This window comes from Lepisma saccharinum, chromosome 15, assembly GCF_977018435.1.
Source record: "Lepisma saccharinum chromosome 15, izLepSacc3.1, whole genome shotgun sequence".
Taxonomy (NCBI): Eukaryota; Metazoa; Arthropoda; class Insecta; order Zygentoma; family Lepismatidae; genus Lepisma; species Lepisma saccharinum.
Window position 1 is genome coordinate 33,475,902 of NC_139243.1, and position 23,938 is coordinate 33,499,839.

Consider the following 23,938-nt stretch of genomic DNA (forward strand, 5'->3'; position numbering starts at 1 on the left):
ATGTTAATTCTATTGATAGTTAATCTTCAGGACTCAGTTTACTAGATATAGTCTGCTGTATACATATACATTTACTTATACACACACTCCAGAACATTCATTCGATTTTTAAAACAAATTTATTTCCGAATACACGGAAGAAGTGTGAATTCCTATGCCGTTGCTGGTCTTTGAGATGTCCTGTGGCTTGAGGTTCATGAATGGTTCCGAACTTTTCCGAACGCCAGACTGCTCTTCACACTGTAAGTCCCAATTCCATTATCAGATTCTCACCCTTTCCTACAGAGACTTCTGCATGTCTGGCAACACTGAAAAATTGAACACCAAGTGGAAGCTGCCCTCCCCACACTTCCTCCCCGTTCACCCCGAACCTCACCCTCCACTTGCAGTCTTCTCAGCTCCCAACTGTAGTATTCATGCATTGCCATGAAGTTGCATGTGCGGTCTGGAGGCCATGCTCCAATCATGATTCCCAAACACTTGTGAAGGGTGTATTGACCGAAAATATCCACCTGAGATCAACCACCATTGGAACCAAATAAGGATGGTAACAGCCCAAGACAAGAACGAAACCTGACCCTTCAAGATGTAGTGCCCAAGACTTGTCTCATTCGAGCGAGAGGTAAACCATATTTGAAAACCATAATTTCTTTACTAGACGTACCAAGCTGTTATGTGTATATATAGGTCATATATTTTCTATATCAGAACTGCCAAGTTAATTCATTAGTGGGAACTTAACCTGTGCATCGTGGTTGCATATATTGAGAACAAAATTCCATTTTTCGCCGATTCACAGCATAGGAAACGTTAAGAAAACATGTTTATCTTGGTGACTTCTATACCTTTTGAAATATGTGCGCAATGACACTGTATAAATTGCTTATGCAGGGTGGTCCATATTGATGGAACACATTTGAAATGCACATTTCTAGGAATGGAACAAGTCCATTTATTAAGCACTATGTGTAAGAAATAACCAAGATACAGGAGTTTACAGCACTGTCCGTCGTTTGAATATAACATCTTGTATATAAGCACCACATTGAAGAGAACATTCTTGGGCTCTCAAAGTCATACTGTCCATACTGTGGCACAGTTAACCCCTTTACCGCGGCAGCCTTGAAGAGAAGTTCGACAAAAAAAGATCGTCTACATATAGACGCCACCGCAAAATAAATTCATCATAGATACTAACTATATTTAGACTCTCCGCAAAATGAAGTTAATCAAAACAATCTATATATAGACTCTGCCGCAATTTACCATTATATATTAATTTTTGGATTCATAAATTATTTTTATTTTTATATTTTTAAAATGCACATATTTTTAATTTTTACTTTTAATTATTTTCATAGGGTAACATGTGTAATAGTTTTTTTGTTTATTGAAATTTTTGTTTATTTTTTCAATAACAAAGAAAATACACGTAATTACAAAAATAATATTAGTGATTTTTTTTGTATTTTGATTACAATAATGACACAAAAACTTTTGTTGCTATAGAGTCAGTATATACCTAACTTACAATAAGAAAAACTAATAATTGCAATTGTGATCTACATTCAATATATAATGTCACTTTCAATAGTCCCATCTTTTTTTCTCAGGTTCATATTTACTTTGGTAAGTTCACCACTGTATGATACTCTCTAAAACATGGTATGATTCACAATGGCAACTCGCATACATCACAGCAATAGATACTTCTTCTAACTTTGTTTTGTAGTGTGCAATACACGCATCTTCTTTGAAGCTTCTTCTTGAGACCAGGTGCATCACCTGTAAGAATTTCGACTGGGAAATGTCTTCCTGTAAGCCTTGTGGGACATGTTCCTAAGTTGAGGGGACCTGTTGGTTTTCTAATCCAGTACACATCATTTCCATACGCACTGATGAGCTGCTCAACGAGATCCATTTTGAAATCAAAAAATTTCTTTCCACCTCCATTGCGCCTGTAAATGATGTGGCTGTTGAGAAGAGTTATCTCAAGCAATCTGAAAAATATCTTCTTGTAGTATTTCTTAACTCCTTTTCTTGTAGGCGAGGAAGCAGATGTAATTTGGTCCATTAGATCTATTCCTCCCATGTGACACCTTTTATACTGTACACACACTGTGGGTTTGCTAATGGGTTTTCCTGCAACCTGGACTTCTTCCTTCGTGTCATCATAAATTGTGCTCAGCGTATGTATATATTTCTTGTCTCTCCACTTCATGTGCATGAGCTTACTCTTGAACCTAACAATAGTTTCGCCTTTTTTCAACACTTTGTCATTTACTTCCTTGCAAAGGTTCTTCCTCGTGAAACGCACTGTTCCTATGGCATCTGATTTGTTAGTGACAAGAATCTCATAAAGCTCAGGAGAGGCATAGAAATTGTCTATTCCAAGAGTGTATCCCTTATTCAATAATGGTTCAATAAGACTCAAAACTATCTTCGTTGGCTTGGTGAATCCTTTGCTAATTTCTTCAGATATTCCTAGAATATTACAGGGATAAGTCGTTTTTTACCCGTGTAAACTAGAAGATTCCAAACATAGCCAGTTTCTGCTTCTGCTAATATGTAACATTCAGTGCCAAACCTGGCTCTCTTGAGAGGGATGTATCTTTTCCACCTGAGTCTTCCTTTCCACAAGAGCAATGATTCATCAATACTTATATTTTTAGCTGGAATGTAATGGGATTTGAACTTTCGGAGAAGAAAGTCTAGCACATCTCGAAATTTTATGGTTGGCACATCTTGTTCTACTTTATCAGACAAGTGCAAATATTTCATAAGTAAGCTGAACCTGTCCCTACTAATGCACTTGGAGAAGAAAGGAGTGGATATCAGAGGGTTGGTAGAGTGGTAAGATTCGATTGTCGGCTTTCTGACAATCCCTTGCAGAATAATGATAGCTAGGAAGACGTACATCTCACCAACACTTGTGTCCTTCCATAAAAGGTCTCTGCTTTTCCGTCTCATTTTACCTGATCTTCTTTTGTCATCTCCTACTTTACTAGCATATTTATTTGTTTCGCTCACAATATATTCCATCAGAACTTTATCAAAAAAAGACTGAAATATATCCAATGGACTTTGTGGATTGGAAAGCACTAACTTCACACCACTGTCACCTGTGAATGGGAAAGGGTCTCTGCTTACCATTGAAGATTCAGTCCATGTATCAGATGCAGTTTCATCTTCCAACTCACTGCCACTAGTTTCACCATCTTCTTCTTCAATTTCTGTCCTATCGTTTTGAGCATCTTCATCACTTGAAACAATATCTTCACTGCAAGTACCTTCACTTTCAACATCAGAGATTTCATCCAGAAACCATCATCTAAGTCATGCTCCAGTAGATGCTGAATATCTGTACGTCTGAGGTTTCTCCCCGCCATTGCAAAAATTCTGTGTGCAATACACAAAATAAATATGTACCATTGCACAATGCACACCACTAGCTAACAAAACTTCCTCTTGGGAAGCAGCTCTCGAACTAAAAGAAAAGCCACCTAACATAAAGCAGTATACGATAATCAATAGAGTCCATATAGTAACAATGGTAAACACACAATACAATTTTTTTTTCGCTACCAACAATGCATAAAAATGGACTGTTTGCTTCCAAACTTCTTGCACAGACCTGTAAAAGCATTAAAATGAGGGGCCTATAAATATGACTTGCCGCAATACAACAGCCGTTAATTTTCAAACACCGTCTATATATAGTCGCGCCGCAAAATAGTCCCGCTTTTTGAGAGTCTATATATAGTTCCGCCGCGGTTAAGGGGTTAATGGCCGGAATGGCCTATTTCTCCCGTAAGTTCAGAAGTTGTTTGGGATCTTGTAGTGTACATCCTTTCTTTTAGGTAACATTACAGGAAGTAGTCCTGTAGAGCTACATTTTGTGATCTGGATGGCCAATTGCCATCACCGAATCTGGACACGAGGCAACCAGGAAAAATGGTGTTGGAGGGTCCTCATTGGCAGTAATCCTGTATGACTAGTGGTCCATCTTGTTACGTCCACATTTTGTAAGACTAAGCCTACTCATTTCGGGAATGAAGACATGATTTACTAGTCGTTGTAGTGCTCAGCAGTGACTGTTACGGTTTGGATATTGCTCGGCTGCATTTGCAAGGCATTATATGTTCTCTGCACCTTCCAGAGATCACCCAGGCAAAGGTTTCTTGTTGGCATTACCTGTATCATGGATGTTTTTACAGCATGCAGGATTATTTTCTCAGGTGGGGCTTTATGCTTCTTGAAATGTTTTCTGAATTGCCTTTTTGATGTAACGATGAAGCTTTCACTTGTGAGGAGTGCTTCCACATCATAAGCAATTTCAACCTGAGTCCACAGCACCATAATTCATTAGAACAACACAATGGAAATAGTGTTAATATAAACTCCCAATCTCAGGCTTCTAAATACAATGGATTAGAAAAATGTTACAATATTCCTAATGTCTGAAGGTGGGGGTTACATGTTAGACGTAATCTTTGCTATCTTTTCCTGCATTTTATATTTTTTAAAGGAATACTGAGCCAAAGGGGGATGTTGTGACTTTACCATAAGCCATGTTTTCTTGAAGGGGTATGTATCAATCGAGACGAGATCGTAAGCGAAACATACTTCCTTACACACACTACTCGTCTCGATACCATTGTTTGAATAGTACTGGTCCTCTTGATGTGGCAGTCCGACGCCACTTCGACTGGTTCACAGTAGAGATAGGCAATTACAATTTTGTGGACTAAAGGAAGTAAGAAGTTATACCGAAATGGGGGAAGCAGCCAGAAAAAAATAGTTTTCAGTTTTTTAAATCCACTTCATGCACAGATAGGCTAATCGGGACTGGGCCTACAGTTTGAAGTGGATTCCAAACCCCTGTGCCTCCACTAGATATCGAACCTGAGGACCCTTGATTACAATGCAACGACGTTACCACAACATCAGGCAAGCCCACCAGAGAAAGTGAGTGGGGAAGCAGAATAAAGGGCTAGAATATTTTCTGTGGGCAGTTACATTTATATGGCGATAAATACCATTAAAATGCACTTTCTTTTTTTTTTTTGGGTGCGTTCGCACCCCCCTCCTCTGTCTCTCTCTCTCTCTCTTTTGGGGGGGGACAGCCCTGGAGGGTCAACAGGTACTAATGGACCAAATAATAATTTAATAAGGGACCAATATTTTCATTGTAATATGTATAAATTCTGATGTGGTCAAAATGAGCTACAAAATTGTTCCTATATACTTTTTTGCAAACCAAAAACAATATTAATTAATCTGGTCGTAAACACTTCCAGAATATTATTAAATTTTAACATTGCTAGTGACTCATACAAACATAAATGTTGCGGTGCATAACGAACAAAACAAATTAACAAATTTTATGTAAAAGTTTATAATTTAGACTTACTTATTAGTGTAAATTTTGAAATCGCAGTGGGGAATTTACCCTTTTTTACCCTCCTTGGGGGATGAGTGTCACAATCTGTAATGGTATATAAAAATCAGCAAGCTTGCATACACGATTATATTTCAAAATTATAATGAAAAATCAAGAATTGCCTATCAGAAAACGAAATGCGCAATCGTGTACAATCGCGGACAATTCTGCGTTGTAGCAATTCCATTGAAAGTAAGTTAGGCCATTACAACCCAGAGGTATCGGTGAATGTACGTGGTACTACCACACACGTCGAAATTATATATGAAATAGTAGATATCATACAATAAAAACGACGAAGAGAAAAATAAAAATGCTTGTATAAAACTGAAAGCTTGTTCCTGTATGAGTTTGTCTTCGTTTAGTGACTGGTGAAAATCGCATAGCATATAGTCCTATCAATGAGACAGTCGCGTGATTTCAAGACTACATTCGATATTCGGCGTCAGTTTTCCATAAAACTAATTCCATCTCGAATATCCTCTTCCGTCAGGCTCTTTGGTTTTTTTTAGACCTACTTCTTACATCAATGTTTGCTCCCTATTGCCTGTTCCCCATATAATTTATTTCCGTCTAAGGTTAAGGGGCATTGCCCCTTGACCCCACCGGGGTTGCGCCACTGCATTCAACCATACTTTGCTTTTAGTCCGCCGAATGTCATATTTTTGTTGTTTATTTTTATTTTACTAAAGAATCATTTGTAGGAAATTCGCAGGACGGCATTTGCAAATGCATTCGTGAATATTACCCATTATCATGGTCACGATATCTGCGCACATTTTGAAAAGCATATCAAGCAACTCGGTGAAAGGAGGTCAAAATATTTCTGTAAATCACAACGCACAGTATTGACGCGTATGCTTTAACATTACGGACAAGTGGGACCAACGCGCAAACAAGGTGGCGGCCGCTGCCGGATCTAGGGTTGCCAGACATTCCTCCTTTATCTTTAACTTCGCTGCTTCTGATTGAAGTAATATTAAAGTTACCAGACGTCCGGTTTTTCCCGGACATGTCCTACGTTGTCTTATGTCCTATATTTTGAACGTCGCATAATTTTAATTAGGAAAATACGGACGTGTTTCGTTGAACAAGGGGAAATCATGCAAGTTACAAGTCCATTTTCCTAAATAAAAGTTTGTCCTGCTAGAGAACAAACAGGAAAACGGAAGCAACTAATGAACAAAGTTTTGGAGCCACATTCTGATGCCAATGTTCAGTGCCTGAGCGGAATGTCTTGCCTTCGGGGTTCATACTGATGGAACAAGGTGTTTCCCATTCTTATTCAATATGTGTTTGTAAAGCAGGGGGTATACTAGAGAACAGAGTTATTCAGGGTGTCTTCGAGTCAAGAAAGAAATGAAAGTCAAGAAGAAGTGAAGAAATCAACAAGTAGCTCATGAAGTCAATAAAACAATTACTGATTGGTTGATTTAGTTTATTTTACTTCACTTTTCTGCCCCTTTGGCTAAATGCGAAGATGAGGATGAATGGTGGTAAGATAAGATGGATGAAGAAACAATCACATACACATAGGGACGACAACACAAGTTCCACATAAAATCATACTGGCTGTGAATCCAGAGGCCAGAACCTCGCTAGTCTGCCAAATGCAGTCAAGAATGCATTAATAGATGAAGCAAGTCTAATCTCTCTCTATATAAAAATGTATGTATATATGTGTGTTTGTTCCGGCATAACTCTCGAACGGCTGAAGCGATTTCAACCAAACTTGCTACACTTATCACTTGCAATCTGGAAAGGAATACTGTGGGGGTAAGACACCCCTGGCACCCCTAGGGGTGGGAAGAGGGTGACATGTAGAAATAATAGAAAAGGACCTATATTAGTGTGGAATCCATAGTTTTCGGAGTCGCTAAGATGAATAGTGTAGTGACACTCCCAATGCCGTTCAACTCAAAGACACCCCTATGGGGGGGGGGGAAGGGTGACATGTAAAATGACCGATATTAGAGTGGAATCCATAGTTTTTAGAGTCGGCAAGATGAATGGTGACACACTCAATGCCGTTCAACTCCAAGACACCCTTGGTCCCTTAGGTGTGGGGGTGTGAAGGGGTGATATGTGAAAATAATCGAAAACTACCGATATTAATGTGGCATCCATAGTTTTCGGGGTCGCTAAGATGAATAGTGACACTCCCAATACCTTTCAACACCAAGACACCCCTACACCCGTAGGGGTGGGGGTGGGAAGGGTTGACATATAAAACCACCGATATTAGTGTGGAATCCACAGTGTTCGGGTTCGCTAAGATGAGTAGTGACACTCCCAATGCAGTTCAACTCCAAGTTCCTTTTACACTATAGTTAGAATTCATTATTTTCTTGTCTAATAGAAGATTGGGTAAATAAATACCCGGGTAAGCAGCTAGTTCTATTATAAAATACAGCTTCAGTTTTCATCTTAACTGCCCATTTGGTAGGGGTTTTTCATAGATATGTATTTTCTTATTTGATAATTTCCAACTTTATTTTCTCTCCTGAAAAGTACCAGTTAAAACATGTAGTAGAAGTGCATTGTTTAGTATATTACAGTACATTTAAGAATTCGTTAAGAATTCATATTTTTAAACTAAAAAGTGTAATTTTTTAATTACTTTTTAACGTGTTCTGTAGAAATATGTATTATTTATTGCGAATGTTTTCTGTCCTACATTTTGACATAAAGCTTAGCGACTCCAAAAACTATGGATTCGACACTAATCTTTGTAATTTTTGACATTTTAATTTTCACCCCCTCTCATCTCGATAGGTGATGAACTTGGAGTTGAACGGCATTAGGAGTGTCGCTATTCATTTTAGAAATCCCGGAAAATATGGATTCCACACTAATATCGGTCGTTTTCGATTATTTTTACGTCACCCCCCCCCCCCACCCCCCCAGGGCTGTCTTAACCTCCACAGTATTTATGTCGAGATTTCAAGTGATACGCGTACCACGTTTGGTTGAAATCGCTCCAGGCGTTCGAGAGTTATGCCGGAACAAACATACACACACACACATTTTTATATATTATACGGCGCACGCTTTTAGAAGGAACATGAGTTCGGCCAATACCCAGCCAGTGCTACTGCGCTGTTGCCAAACTAACTGCAAGCGTAAGGGAAAGACAGAGAATGATTTGTCCAATATTTAACTATACCTGAAAGAAACTTGAAGGTATTTATTCATCACCACTCTCGTCGTCTTCCTCGGTCTCCGTGTCACTGATTTCACTCATTTCCGAGTCACTCTCCTGGAGGTTAATGATTAGATTTTGCACCCTTGGTGCCTGTACTACTGGTGGTAGGTTTTGAGAGTGACATTATTTAAAATAAAAAGAACACACGGAACACACACTATTGCACGAAAGGGCTGTATTTAATCTTTTCACAAACTGTTCTTTGTGGCGCACGAGTGAACGATAAGCGAATAATTTTACACCGGCCTTGATACTACAACGCTGAACTCAAACTGACCCAGAATTTTTAAATGTTCGAGAACGCCCAGAACAATGAAGGGTCATTGTTTATATCGAGGCGAATTTAACACCCACAGTTTTCCCTAGACACAACAACTCAGCGGCGTCAACACGGTGGCAACGAAAAAAACAGGCGGAAGGTAATGAAAGGTGATGTTTCCCTTGTTTCTTCAAGGAACGATAACTCCGGCTGTCGCCGACGGAAATTCATGGGACTTGGACAGTCAGGTTCAAAATGTATTTCCCCATCTTATGATGAACCTTAATGTGGCGAATTTTATGAATACTTCTTGCGCGCAAGAAAAATACAGAACACGGCTTTTAACTTCCGCGTCGCAGTCTTCTAACTGTACAACGTTGCACTCCTGCCATTGGCTGATCGCCACGCACACCCTCTGCGTGGTCCCAACCGATATCGCTTCTAAAAGCGTGCGTCGTATAGATTAACGTTTTTATGGTTAACGAACCTTATTTATTCGCACTATACAGTGAACAAAATATTTTAAGGTTTTACCCACTTTCGGGAATAATATTTCCAGTTTTAACTTTTGTTGGCATAATATTCTGCATTACTTTTACGAGACGAGACGGGACAGAACCCTTCGAAACGAGACACGCGACGAGACAAACGTATATTTTCGAGACGGGACGAGACAGACCAAAGTCTCGTCTCGTGGGCAACACTCTAGCGCCCACTTTAGACGAAAGCATTTCCCTTAGCACTTTTCTTAACATTTGTGCCATGACCAAAATGCTACCGTGTAAATGAAAAATCTTATGGCATATTTCATGGCATTTCTGAAGGATAGGACCCGTCCTATTTCCGTAGCATTTTTCGTAGCATAACCAATCAGAAGTGACCTCTAGGTCACGAGTGCAGGTGTAATGGCGGCCGCGTGAGATGTAAACAATGTATCACCTCACATTTTAAAAAGCCGATAACTATTAAACCGATAGGAGTAACGTTTAATATAAAATGTTATTATAGGTATAAAATAATGGCGCTGCTTAAATACATACTTTACAACGTTTATTGTACACGTAGCTATGGAAAAGTATTTTAGTTGTTTCAATTGTAAACACCGTGCACTCAACGTAGATGGTGTAACTCAACGTGCCTTCCATGCTGTATATGTTATACATTGTAATCGCAAAAGCTAGCCGAGAAGTTGCATGAAATGCCGGCCTAACGCACGGCCATGAAATTAGCAGGGACGGCGCTACAGGGGGCTAGAGGGGCTGAAGCTAGTGACCACTGAACATTTGATACTAAGTAATTGGCCAATCATGAGTCGCCAAACTTGCAACGAAATCTGCTGCCTGCCTGGTAGATTGCTGTATTCAGTGTCTGTGAGATTGTTCTTGGTGGTTGTACAATTATTAGTCTCTGTAAAACGTATCGCTATATTTCGGAATAGATCTAACAGCTGGGACAAATGATTTTGTTAAAAGTAGGACGACTTTGAAAATCTAAAGCAGCGTTATGTTTCTTTTCTGTTCGTTAGTTCCTCATTCGAGTACTGACAATAGCATGAGTGTTCGCGATGTTCTCATTGGTTTCATCGTTATATCCTTATCGCTGCAAATATTTGATGGAGAAATACAATGTTAAGGAATCAAAGAGTGCCTAATTCTAAAATGCTAAGAATTGGATGGATTTAAATTGGGCTCCCAGCCCCGATGGTCTAGCGATAAAACTGCTACCTTCATATCAAGGGGTCCTGGGTTCGATCGTCGTCCTCGATGGAGGTAACATTTCATTAAGTGGTTCGGATTCCACTAGAAGCTGTATAGCTCTCGTCCCGATTAGTATTTGTGCATGTGGTGGACCTTAGTACAAATCCAATCAGATATTCATTGAAATATGGTGCGAAAATCAGCATCCTTGGGCAATTGTATTGCTTGCAGTCCTAGTCCTACATGTACCGTCACAGTGGCCAATTACGATTCCGTGGAGGAGAATCAATATTTGAAGCACATCTAAAACTATTGATCCAATTCTGATAAGCCTTTATGTTCGTATATTACACCAGCTCATAAAAATAGGCATATCTTATATTTCTTGCTGTTATTAATTTCCTCATTTCAACAAAAAGCATTTGCAGTCTTCACATACAAATAGTGGTGCATGTAGAATTTATATTTATATCGATACAGTTGAGAGTGAGTGGCAAAATTTGATTCGGTGCAGTAGAATCAATCTTTGAAGCACATCTAAAACTATTGATCCAATTCTGATGATCATTTGTGCATAATATATTCTGAAATGAATGATCTTCAGCAGTTATTTTCACTATCAAAATGCCCAGTGCAATAGTTGCAACTATATTCATTGCTTTTTTAGCAATGTATTTGTCTCCTAGTGGAGCTGAATTTGTAGTGAAAATAGGATTGTTTATTGAGAGTGGCACCTCCTAAGTGGATGATATTTCCACATCCTCCCCATTTTTAGCCCCAGTTTTTAATTCCAGTTATTGAACCAGGAAACATCATGGCAGAGAAAATGGTGTAATTAACACACTTTGTATTCAAGGGTGGCATTCTTTATTTGATGCCTACTTGAAGTTAGTGCCGCTTTTCTGAAGCACGAAAAAGCTACAATCTTTCGCCGGTCCCTACTGTTGTGATTTGGACGTTTAAAGTTATGGCAACTACGAGGCAGAAATGAAGTAAAAATAAAGACCCTTCAGCAGCTGCATGCAATGGTTGAAACATTCAAAATGGCCTGTTACGAACTTTATTTATAAGCTTTGGGTTTTTAAAATGTAATGATATGATGAACTTGATGAATGGACAAAAAAGGGAGGCCCCCGAAGTAAGCCCGCCTCAACCGGCATAAATTCGAGGATACGTGCTTATTGTCCTGGTTCCTAAAAATATACACCAGGACGTCAGTTGCTCCGAATTTAGCGGTTTATTTTGTCTATTTATTACAATCTTATTGCATTTTACAATAAGCGTAATAATACATGAATGGACACTCACAAACATCCAACCCGGGACCCCTGGCATCGTAGCGCGATGTACTCACCACTCCGCCACGGGGGCCTGCACTCTTTACATAGAAATAGTGTTACGTGTAGTATTTATACGTATATCCAGCGAGTTGATAATGAGTGTAGTTTTATGGTGTATTTTGTACTGTTCGTATGGATTGTAAGTCTGCGATATTATTCCACTCTATAATGACTTAGGAAAAGAAAACAATATAATTATTGCACTTTATTTGACCCAAGATTTGTGCCTAAAAGTACTTTTGTACATGATGGAACAAAATGCACCCTCTAGTGATTTATCTTTGCATCTGACTGTAAAATATGTCACTGGTAAAATTTCTCCATAAAATGAAGTATTAAGTAAATAGTATCTTCGCCCAGTACCGAAAAACTTATTTTATTGACCCAAGTGATAACACGCGCCAAAACGGAAGTACCGTTTCGCCCAGAGGGATTTTTTTAAAAGATTGTTTCAATGTGGAGGGAAATGTGAAAGTAAAAAGCCAATCAGGTGTGGCTTCCAAAGGGGAGCCTTGTCGCATTGTATTAATAACAGAAATACAGATACATGTACATAAGAATACACAGTACAAACACAATATCAACAATAGTATTAGCCAGTGAGGTTAGGTTATAGGTGGGGTGCAAAGAGAAAGGACACGTGGCTGTACACGATTGGGAATTTTTACTTTCACATTTCCCTCTGGGCGAAACGGTACTTCCGTTCTGGCGCGGGTTATCACTTGGGCCAATAAAACAAGTTCTTCGGTACTGGGCGAAAGGGGAATGAATCAAGTAAATATCTATTAGCCGATATTAGTTAGACCCCCGAGAATTTGACTCCGAAATCTGTAGCCCCCACATATTTCACGCTGGCGCCGTCACTGGAAATTAGGCGGGTGGCAGAAGTTCGCGCTGTTGCCACGTCGGGCACAACCGTATTGTGTATTGTTCTTCAATCTGGAAGAGATTTTCTTCTTTAGTCGAGAATTTTCACTGTTCACCCGTACGCGCAGCGGCACACCCGAGGTGGGGGGTTAAAAATGACTATGGATGACCCCGGCTATCTCCCAATAAACAGAACCATTGTCAATCTATTAACTATACTAACTCTGGACTATGTGGAACAAGGCCGCGCATAGTGAGAGAAAAGGGGAGAAAGCTAGTGGGCGGAGCAAAGCAGTGGTAGCTGCAGTCGCGTAACAAGTTCTCTGCGCAAGTAAAACTCGAGAGGACTCTGCCAATGAACGCGTAAGAGGGAAAGAGAATGCATGAAAGGGAAAATACGGCTGCAGCTACCAACTGTTTGCTTACTCCCCTTCTGTGCTGTTATGCGCGGCCTTGCTCTACAGATTCCCGACACATAGTTATTGTAGCCCTCGTGGAATGTAAAGTGCATGAAAACTTTCCCTGAACCAAAGTTCTTTACTATGCCACGTAAATATAAAGCTACCCCTTTGCATATTCGAAGATGAGGTGAAATTATATACGGTGGAATGTGAATGTAAGGCCCCTACACAATCCCAGTCTCGGCCATGCGTGGAGGTAACTGAATTACCACCACTTTCCTGCAGCTTTATCCCTTGCCCCCCAGATAGCCATTTATTAGATGCTGGGTGACCTGTTCCATACTGGAACTTTGTTCGGAAAATTCCCACTTATTCATTCATTATCAAAATTATTGTCTAAACACTTACGTTTTGATTATTTTATTATTTATTTTGTAACATTATGTATCTATTACATCGAGACGAGATCGATACTTTCTCTTCGAGAACGAGAATGGATATCGACAAGATGAAAAGCTTTCTCATTAGCGAGGTGAGAGACTGCCAAATCTCGTCGATGAATACAGTGGTAGATTTGTAATCAAGGTGTCCCTGGATCGAGTCCCGGTGGAGGCACATAGTGGTTCGGATCCCACTTTAAACTGTATTTCCAGTCCCGATTAACCTTACTGAGCATAAAGTTGACTTAAAACACCAAATCAACGATCAAACAGTGGCAGGTTAACGACCTGTCCCACGGGTGGAGCATATGACTTTTCAAACTGTACTACGTTCTTTGAAAGTTTGTTATTTTAGGTGGAGTCTTTCGAAGGTGATTATTTAATTTTAGACGTTATAGGTTAGACTTGCCTAACTTGAAGATTTTGTTTTAAACGGCTCTTAGTGGAAGCACCAAGGACGAGGCAATCTCATTTTTAGATGTCAAGAAGAAAGCAGCCTTTGTAGATGGCATGTGAAAGCGACCGTCAATTTTAGACACCTAAGAGAAAACTATCGTCTGTCTTAGATACCAGGGATAAATCGATCGTCTATTTTTAGATATCGGGAAGAAAGCAAACGTCTTTATTAGATACTTGTTTGCTCTGTACGTTAGGTTAGGTTAGGTTAGATTAGATTAGAACGAAGCAAATTTGCGCTAAAAAAAATAGAAAATAGGACATTCTCACAATCACAGCACCGTAACTTTCCAACAGCCAATCAGAGAGCAAGAAATGAAACCGCATTCACAAGTTGACCGGAAAAAAAAATCGCATACCGGAAACGAAGCGATCGTCATTTTTAGACGCCGGGGAGAATGGGATCGTCTGTTTTAGAGGCAAGGGAGAAAGCGATCGTCTGTTTTAGACGTCATGAAAGAAGCGATCGTCTGTTTTAGACGTCAGGAAGGAAGTGATTGGATCTTTTTAGACGTCAAGGAGGATGGGAAGCAATCGCCTTTTTTAAACGATAAAAGAGAAGAAGCAATCGCTGTTTATTCTTAAGCTAATTGAAGGGTTTGCTGCAAAAAGGGGGTAGCTCCAATTTGATAAATTATTGGCAAAGTGAAAAAAAAAAAAAACGTTTAGAAATCTGAAATGTAAAGTTATTTGCAAAAAAATTGTTTCAATACATTCTGTAGGTCTTCCTTCAGAATGGGGACAATATCTTCACCCAAAACACATGTTCTAGATGACCTGGCACATGTTTTGTTGGTGGAGCTACCTCTTTGTTGCCAGCAAACGGATGATCTGCTGATTTCCAGGGAAAAGATTGGCGCAAACCAGTGATACCGTGTGTAATATTGTTTTGGAAATAGATAAGAATACAGTTGGATAATGAAGTCAGAACAGATACCTAACATCTACTCTTCATGTCAACCAACCATACCAGGCATTTGGCGCAAAACACAGACAGCTCCAAGGAGGTACCTCCTCTTTGCACCAAACGAACACGATAGTCAGCTCCATCTCGTGAGTAACGCGGGAACTACCGCTTGGAGCTACAACTTTCTTGCACCAACTGAAAGCGGCGGTTTTATTGCACATGATAAAGGGTTGAAGGGTTTGCTGCAAAAAGGAGGTACCTAGTTTATACCGCGTTTGGTAGAACCTGTCCCGCTTCCCGCGCTAGGGAGCGCTCAACAGTTTCGGTGTCAATGAGAAACGAGGAAAAAATCGTCTGCTGGGCAGCGAGGAGCGAATGAAAGCCAGAAGAGAGGCGTTTACGTAGACGCTGTTGCGACGTTGCGTATTTTAATTGGCTGCCTGGCTTTGACTTTCCCCAGCACGGAAACTGTTGAGCGCTCCCTAGCGCGGGAAGCGGGACAGGTTCTACCAAACGCGGTATAAACTAGGTACCTCCTTTTTGCAGCAAACCCTTCAATTGACGAGTTACTGTTTGAGGAGGGCCGTCGCTTCCTACCATCCTCTCCCTGAAGCATTAAGCGCATGTGAGTCGCGATTAACGTAAGTTGTGAGCGAATCAAATAAATTATAAAAGTCAGTATGGGTTAAATGGAGCGCGGCGTTGCCAGATCAACAAACGGAGAAGTATCCAGTCGCTGTTAATCGCTAATGATTGTGACAAATTTATTTCCTTAATATCGTATAGGAAATCTTTTAATCTATGAATTTTGGAAGAAAAAAAAACTAGTTACCTCAAGATTTGCATGTAAATGTTTATATTTCGACGTAACTATTTACTATTTTACATTTGCATTATATGTGTAATACACGCAACTATTGTTACTTCTTTCGTTGAATGTTGTATCCTTTACATAAACAGAATTAAATAAATACAAAAACAAACATTAAGATACATTTTTTCCGGAAAATAAAGCACACTGCACTTCCTACGAACCGGGGCACATGCCTGCAACTGAATTGTAACCTTGGTGGCGCGCATTGAATTTGATACGCGAGACAGCCCGCATAAACTAACTACGATTGCGGAATAAATAACGGTGCTGTGGAGTAACAATGCATTCTAAAAATAACGTCAAACAATTGTCAACACTTTTCTCGCTTGGTCTGCATGTGTATCGCGACAAACCGAAAAGTTTCTCGCTAACCAACTTTTTCGTTACAGTCTGATGATTTATACAAAATATCCAATATATATATACTCTTGTCGTAAAAAAGAAAAAGTAAAGTGTTCCCCTGTGCATAGCACCACGCCATGAAGGCGTATAGGGGGTGTGGGGGTAACGCCCCACACTTCCTTGATCCGGTCATGAGTGGGGGTGATGTGATCAGCATCACGCCCCTGACCGCCTTTACCCCCCAGGGTTTCCCCCAGGTACCCATGTTATTCGACGCTGGGTGGGCGCCGGGGCCGCTTCCATCGTTAGAAAAGTTCCCGGATTTGAACCGGCCGGGGATCGAACCCGGGACCTTGAGCATGGTAGTCAGACGCGTTACCGACTGAGCCACCGCGGCCAACTCTTGTCGTAAGCAAATTAATTCATTCAGGCGAAGAATATCATATCTACAAACACCATAGATCTCATGGAAAAAAAAACTGGCGAAGTTGTTCAAGCGGTTTCATATTTATGGCTTTTGAAGTATTTACTAGAAAAAATTAAGCGTTTTGCAAAATTGCATAATTGAGGAAATTTCAGATCACATGAATTTATGACAGGTTATATAATGCCGTCATTAAATAGAGCATAAAAAACTCTACAGGATAATGATTTCACTTTTTGAAATTTATGACTTCTACATTTTGTAAATTTTGTAACATCTGGCAACGCAGCGGTGGTAGAGGACAGAGCTATTGGCAAAACTCATGTATTAGAGAGAGAGGGAAGTACTCCATTTACTTCCATACTGACTTTTAAGGTTGAGACACTCTATATAAAGATAAGACTTGGTGGACAAGTCCAAAACTACTTACAAAGCCGTAAATTTCCCTCATTCCTCAGTTCCTTGAAGATACAGTTATAATAACATTCTGATTAGATCCCATTAAGCTTATAGCGGTTACCCAGTAAACGCCTCTTCAATTTGTTCTAACCTGAAAATATGTGTTTGTCTAAAATTCTTTTGGTAGAAACCCCAGTGACAGAGACGGGGGGGATTATATCGTGGGCGGTCTTTGCAATGAGAGCATTCGTGACACGGCCTTCGGGAGCATTCTCCCCTCCCCCTCGGAGTTAACAGATGATCAGGAATTCTGGGACATTGAAGCCGCCTGCGTGGGACCGATATCATTATTAGGCTGTGACGAAGAGCCCCGCTCCTTTCATGCTAGCATCTCAGACTGCCGGGGGTAAATGGGTATGAGGGGGGCTTTGTGGGAAGGTGTCGAATCCATTGTAACTTTCCGCCGGCCTGGCACCTCCTCTCACCGTAATCCACGTTCGGCACAAAGGAAGGTTGGTGATTTATTCTCGCAGGCATCCGGATTAAGCACCTCGGCATTGGTCGGTCGGCGGGGGCTAAAAGGTAATGTACCGTGCTCGTAGATGAAAGGGATAATGCAATTGACCCTGCCTGGGGATTATTTGCGCCTCAATAGGAATGTGAAGGCAATGGGCATCAGTCAAGCTTATGTCAAGGTTGGTGATGTACTGGGTACTGTTCATCAGTCCGCTCGAGTGTTATGTGGGACAGGCGTGCCAGACTGAAGTCTTTCGAGAAGCTTTCTGCATTTGGTTGCACTTCTCGTGGTCCCGTCTCGGCAAAACTTAACTGTTCCAGATTTCGTCACCAGAATAACTTACCGCAGATGTGCCCGGGCAGATCCTTTTAAATATGATATTTCTTGTCGAATGTGCTTTCGTCAAAGTTTGATTGATTGTTGTTTTAAGTTCACTTTATGCACAGAAAGGCTAATTGGGACTGGACTTGCAGTTTAAAGTGGGATCCGAACTACTATATGCCTCAACCGAATATCGATTATAAGGCGACGACGTTACCACTATGCCATCGGGAAGGCCCTGAGTTTTGTTTATCATCCATGTTGGGATATGATGACAGTGTTTTACAATTTTTTTTTTTTTTTTTTTTTTTTTTTTTTTTTTTTTTTTTTTGAAGAGCAGGGGTCTGTTTCTGAAGAAGTTTTTAGTCTATCGTTAACCTTTTTAATGTACTTGTCCTGTGCCGTTCCCTTTACAATCTTACACTTTTAACCTTTGTCAGGGGGCTCTACACACTCCTCTTTTAACTATCAGGTAACGATTTGTGAAAATAATAGTTTTCCTCGTACATTTTGAAGTGTGGAAAATGACCCACACAAAAATTTTAATTCATTCATCCATTCTTCGCAGTTCACAGTTACAGATTTTGATGTCTCCCCGAGAATCGTGAGTGGTCAACTATTCACTGAATACCACTCTTTCAGATCCGGATCCCACGTACAGTGGGATCCACAAGTATTACCAAGCAAATTGTCCATCACTGTGCATATCATATTCTCATTGTTTTAGACAATCAAAACTTCAAGAATTGAAACAAAACGCTAAACAAGCTACATACGTCAAAGCTTTCCTTTTAAACATGTAGGGTGCAAGAAAAATATCTGACTTCCTTTGCGGAGTGTCTACAACGCCAGGGGTATCGGGTTCGAATCCCAGACTGGGCATATGTGTTATTTGTGAGTGTCCCTTCATCATATCATCATCATCTCCGCGATTAGCCAAAAGTGGCAGAAAGCAAAGAAAAATCAATTTAATAAATCAATCAAACAAGCAAAAGTAAAATTAATTAGTCATTGACAATTTCCGGAGCATCTTGTCCTTCGAATCCCAGCATAGGCATGGTTGTTCTTTGTGAGTGTCCTTCATCAATTTCATCATGACTCATCCTCTTCGTCGCGATTAGCCAAAAAGTGCAGAAAGGAGTCGCTAAATAACAAAAATAAAATACTTGTGCATCTCACTGTACCGAGAGGAAATATCACAACTTCTCTTACAGGAAAACATTTTGAGGACAGTCAGAGCAAGTAACTAAGTACATCATACTAGTTTTATTGTGATATGTGCTATTTACACCCTGATTCAAAATGTACTCATTCTGTACACAGGGATGTTTCAAACAATTGTAATTTCTGGAGCAGCGGTGGTCCACTTGGTGGTAATAACAGTTGGGCTGAAAAGTTCGTAGGCTAACATAGTAAAAAATATTTTTTTGACAAAATTCGATTTTATTATTCAATATAGTTGCCTTCGAGGGCGATACAACGATTATAGCGGTCATACAATTTTTCGATGCCATTTTTATAGTACGATTTCTCTTTAGCCTCAAAATAGGCCTCAGTTTCGGCGATTACCTCTTCATCAGTGCTAAATTTCTTTCCAGCGAGCATTCTTTTAAGGTCTGCAAACAGGAAAAAGTCACTGGGGGCCAGAACTGGAGAATATGGTGGATGGGGAAGCAATTCGTAGTCTAATTCATATAATTTTGCCATCGTTTTCATTGATTTGTGACACGGTGCATTGTCTTGATGAAACAGCACTTTCTTCTTCTTCAAATGGGGCCGTTTTTTCGTGATTTCATCCTTTAAACGTTCCAACAACGCTATGTAATAATCTCAGCTATCTCGATCAACTTCACTTTACTTACGATCATTTAAAATTATTTTGTGGACTTTTTTTATGTTTTCGTCGGTAACAGCCTCTTTGGGGCGTCCACTGCGTGCATCGTCTTCGATGCTCATTTCGCCTCGTTTAAATTTAGCAAACCACTTCTCAACGGTTGATTTTCCTGGTGCAGAGTCCGAATAATGTTTATCAAGCCAAGCCTTGGCTTCAACAGTATTTTTTTTCGCCAAAAAGCAATGCTTTATTAACACACGAAATTCTTTTTTATCCATTTTTTCACAATAACAAAAGCTGCTTCACTCACAATGCTATATCTCACGAACTAATTATCCGGCAGCTGTGAAATTTATACACGTATCTTTTGAAGGTTAGTACTAAGTAAAAATCACATGGATTTAATTCTAGTAACGCCATCTATGAGTCAGCCTACGAACTTTTCAGCCCAACTGTTATGTAATAGTTTACATATCACATTTCCTTTCGTATGGGTACATACATTCTGTATCCTTCATTTTCCTTTCTTAGAGCCTAAATAAACCAATAAATGATTACGAGATTAATGTACTTTCACCAAATGTGATTCTGATATCTTTTTATTCTATTGCAAATCTTTTTAATGTGGTCATGCGTTGTTGGACGCGGTATATTCAGTTCAGCTGCTTTTTTCCGAATCGATTTAGTTGGAGACATCGCAGTTGACATAGCGACGGCACATGTTTCCTCACGCATGTTCTTACGTCCGCTACGCGGCCTGTCTTTGACACATCCTGAAGCAGGGTTGTTTTACGAGGTGGATCCTTGCCAAAGCGATCTCTAAACACAATCAATACCTGCGTAACGAAGCTGTAAGTCTGTACATTTTCACGTATTATTCTTTCGAATGAGGGATCGAACCACCCACTCCTGGGGTGATGTACAATAAAATCTCCATCCTCAGAGGAGAGTCTTACTCGCTAGCAAGCTGGCCTGATGGTAACGGCCCAAGAGGTACTACTGTAAGAAGATACACTAGAAAAGAACTGGAAATGGCAAACAGTTAACACTTGGATTTTAAAACCTTCGAACCTGAATCATACATGGCAAATTAGGATAATTACCAGTCTAATACTTGTACTCTGATTCCCAAATCAAAGAAAGAAGCGTAAGTCTGTACTAAGTTTCGGCAGGCTTCTGGTTGGTTTTCAGCCTAAGTCAGGCAGATTCAGTCTGTTCGAGAAAAACCAAAGAGTCGCATGGAGACTTACGCCATGCCGATTCGTCAAGTTTATTGCTTCCTATTATGCTAACAGATTACTGCCTGTTTACCTGTGAAATACACCCAGGCACATATCCAGAGGGAGGGCTCAGGCCTCCGAAATGTTTCCGTTTACACTAAATAAAATGATGTTTTTGGCTTGTGTGTATGAAATAAAATATTGTGATTATAATTTAAGGAGAGATATAATTATCGAAGAAAGGCGGAGAATGTTCTAGAACCCTCTTATTGATAATATTGTATGTAAACATTTCTTGCTTTTTCGGTGTTGTCGCAACGAACTTGAGCATCATTTAAAGATTTGTCAGCCTTTGGAAGTTGAACAACAAAGCACTGTTGAAGCGCCATGAGTCAGGCGATTCGTTGGATTACTAATTCTCTGAAAACCTCGAGAGGGAACGTTCTTGAATATAGGTGGAGTCGAACTAGTGGTAGTATTAACAAATCATTTTATGTGCGGAATATTCCAGAATATAATGTGGATATAAATACGCGGATTCAATTTCACGGTTGGTCTGTTCAACAGAATCATTCAATAAAACTTCAGGAGTAAGTGTGACAGTCGATTAGTGATCAGTCAGTGTCCATTGAAGGCCGCGGTGGCTCAGTCGGTAACGCGTCTGACTACCATGCTCAAGGTCCCGGGTTCGATCCCCGGCCGGTTCAAATCCGGGAACTTTTCTAACGGTGAAAGCGGCCCCGGCGCCCACCCAGCGTCGAATAACATGGGTACCTGGGGGAAACCCTGGGGGGTAAAGGCGGTCAGGGGCGTGATGCTGATCACATCACCCCCACTCACGACCGGATCAAGAAAGTGTGGGGCGTTACCCCCACACCCCCTATACGCCTTCATGGCGTGGTGCTAAGCACAGGGGACCAACTTTACTTTTTACTTTTTTACAGTGTCCATTGACAGTTTTTTAAGATGTAGTGATTCGGGGGGAGGGGGAGAGGACTAGTGACACATTTTCCTGGAAAGTACTGAAGTCTACTACTAGTACCAGTTCGGGTCTAAAGCTGAATACATTGCCGACAGAGGAGCCTCAGTGTAGTGCCAGTTTCGGGTCATGAGCCGAAGAGATTGAAGGTCTCTAAAGTGAATATTTCAGCAGTAATGGGCATTGGAGCATCATTTCTTAAAAAAAGAAATAAGCTGTACAGATCGACTGAAAATCTAAGTTTTGAGTGACGATTTATTAGTTGTTGATTTGTTGTTTTAAGTCCACTTTATGCACAGTAAGGCTAATCGGGACTGGACCTACAGTTTAAAGTGGGATCCGAACCACTTGTGCCTCCACCGGGTATCGAACCCAGGACCCCTTGATTACAAGGCGACGACGCTACCACTGCGCCATCGGGGAGGCCCTACGATTTATTAGTGACTGGACCAAGTTTCGTGTATGCAGTCCGAGAGTTTCGTGGGTTAAAAATTACTTTTAAGTCAATTGTTTTGCAAACACACTCAATCACTAACTACCACAAAGGGGCAGGCATGAAGGCCGAAAATTTTATAAATGTCGAGAAGAGAAAGCAAGAAGAAGTTGCATATGTGGAAATTTTAGCTGAAAAAGCTAGCTCGAACATGACCCCAAAACCAGTCTCTCCCTGCGACGCCAAGAGTCCCGGGTTCGACTCCCGCTCGGGCTTGGTTGTTTGTGAATGTCCATTCATCAATTTCATCACTCATCCCCATCTTCGCAAATTAGCCAAGAGGCACAAAACGCGAAGTAAAATAAACTAAATCAGTCAATCAAAACCAGGGTCTCTGGCATATACCATGCCATTCTTTGTTCTACCAAGTGAGCTACCGAGTCATCCTTGGCTTCGTTTGATATTTTGCTGTCGCTGTAGAGCAATGGCACGGTATGCCTGGTGGAGTCTGCATTTTCCGCTAAAATTTCTGCATAGCACGTCTGATGTGTATGCCCAACTGTAAGATGTTGCCTGTTTAATTAACAATCCCAGAAAAAGGAGATAGAATAAAGCAAGGGACATTCCCACCGGTTGAGGAGATATTTTTCTTCTGTGGTCAACACGAGCTGCCGTTTCAAGGCGACAATGAGATTGACCCACCGAGGAAGGTTTCACACTGAAGCTACAGCTATGCGTGTCGTTTGAGGATTTCACAAGTCGAACACATGCTTGTGCAGCCTGTCGTGCCGCTACGGTGTGAAAAGTTTCTGTTCATTGAGTCATTGCAAACGACGTGTGCCTTCGGTCTGAATTCTTCTTAAATCTTGAAGATCCAAGTCACAAGGATGGAAAATTAGAATTTTGTTAAGGTTACGTTTCGAAGGCAGGCGACAACACCATAAAGGATCATATCCAAAACTCGGTTGAACACATTCGAATGGATTGTCCATTGCATAACAGCTTCGTGAAACGGACACATATGCACATACTGAGATCGTTTCTGCACAAACACAACATTCGTACATTGCAACAGAGGAGTCGAGTGATAATACATGTCCCGAAATCAAATATAATTAAAATAATAATAATAAAAACGCAGCTCAGTGTCAGATTTAGGAGACAGTTGCTCCCCATTTTTGGCCCCGCACTATGGCTTTTTAATGCTAACCTTTGTCTGCCAAGAGAAAGTAAACTTTTCGTGCCCCCTCCCCCACACCATTTTGGGACTGAATCGCCACCATCGACCTTAAACCTTGCGAGGTTATATCTATACCCCTGTAAAAAAAGGGTAGCCCCCGAAAATAATAATCGACCTTAAACCTTGCGAGGTTATATCTATACCCCTGTAAAAAAAAGTGTACCCCCCGAAAATAATTTATGGATACGTGTCTGGTTACACCAATACTTCAGGAAGTCTGCTTACCACTTGACTTAGCATATTTGGAATACCTAAGAGGAGCAAGTAGCTGGTCAGGTTGAAGCTTCTTGAAAATGTACAGGCTTACAGCTTCGTTATGCTTGTGTCATTGTTTGCCCTG

The 23,938-nt window shown here is 40.5% G+C and overlaps 1 protein-coding gene across 1 annotated transcript in view; it reads left to right on the plus strand.

Moving 5' to 3' along the window:
• The window catches only part of LOC145999665 (glycerophosphodiester phosphodiesterase 1), a 113,611-nt gene that overhangs the window by 76,097 nt on the left and 13,576 nt on the right, over nucleotides 1-23,938 (plus strand). The gene's annotated exons all lie outside the window — the stretch shown is intronic.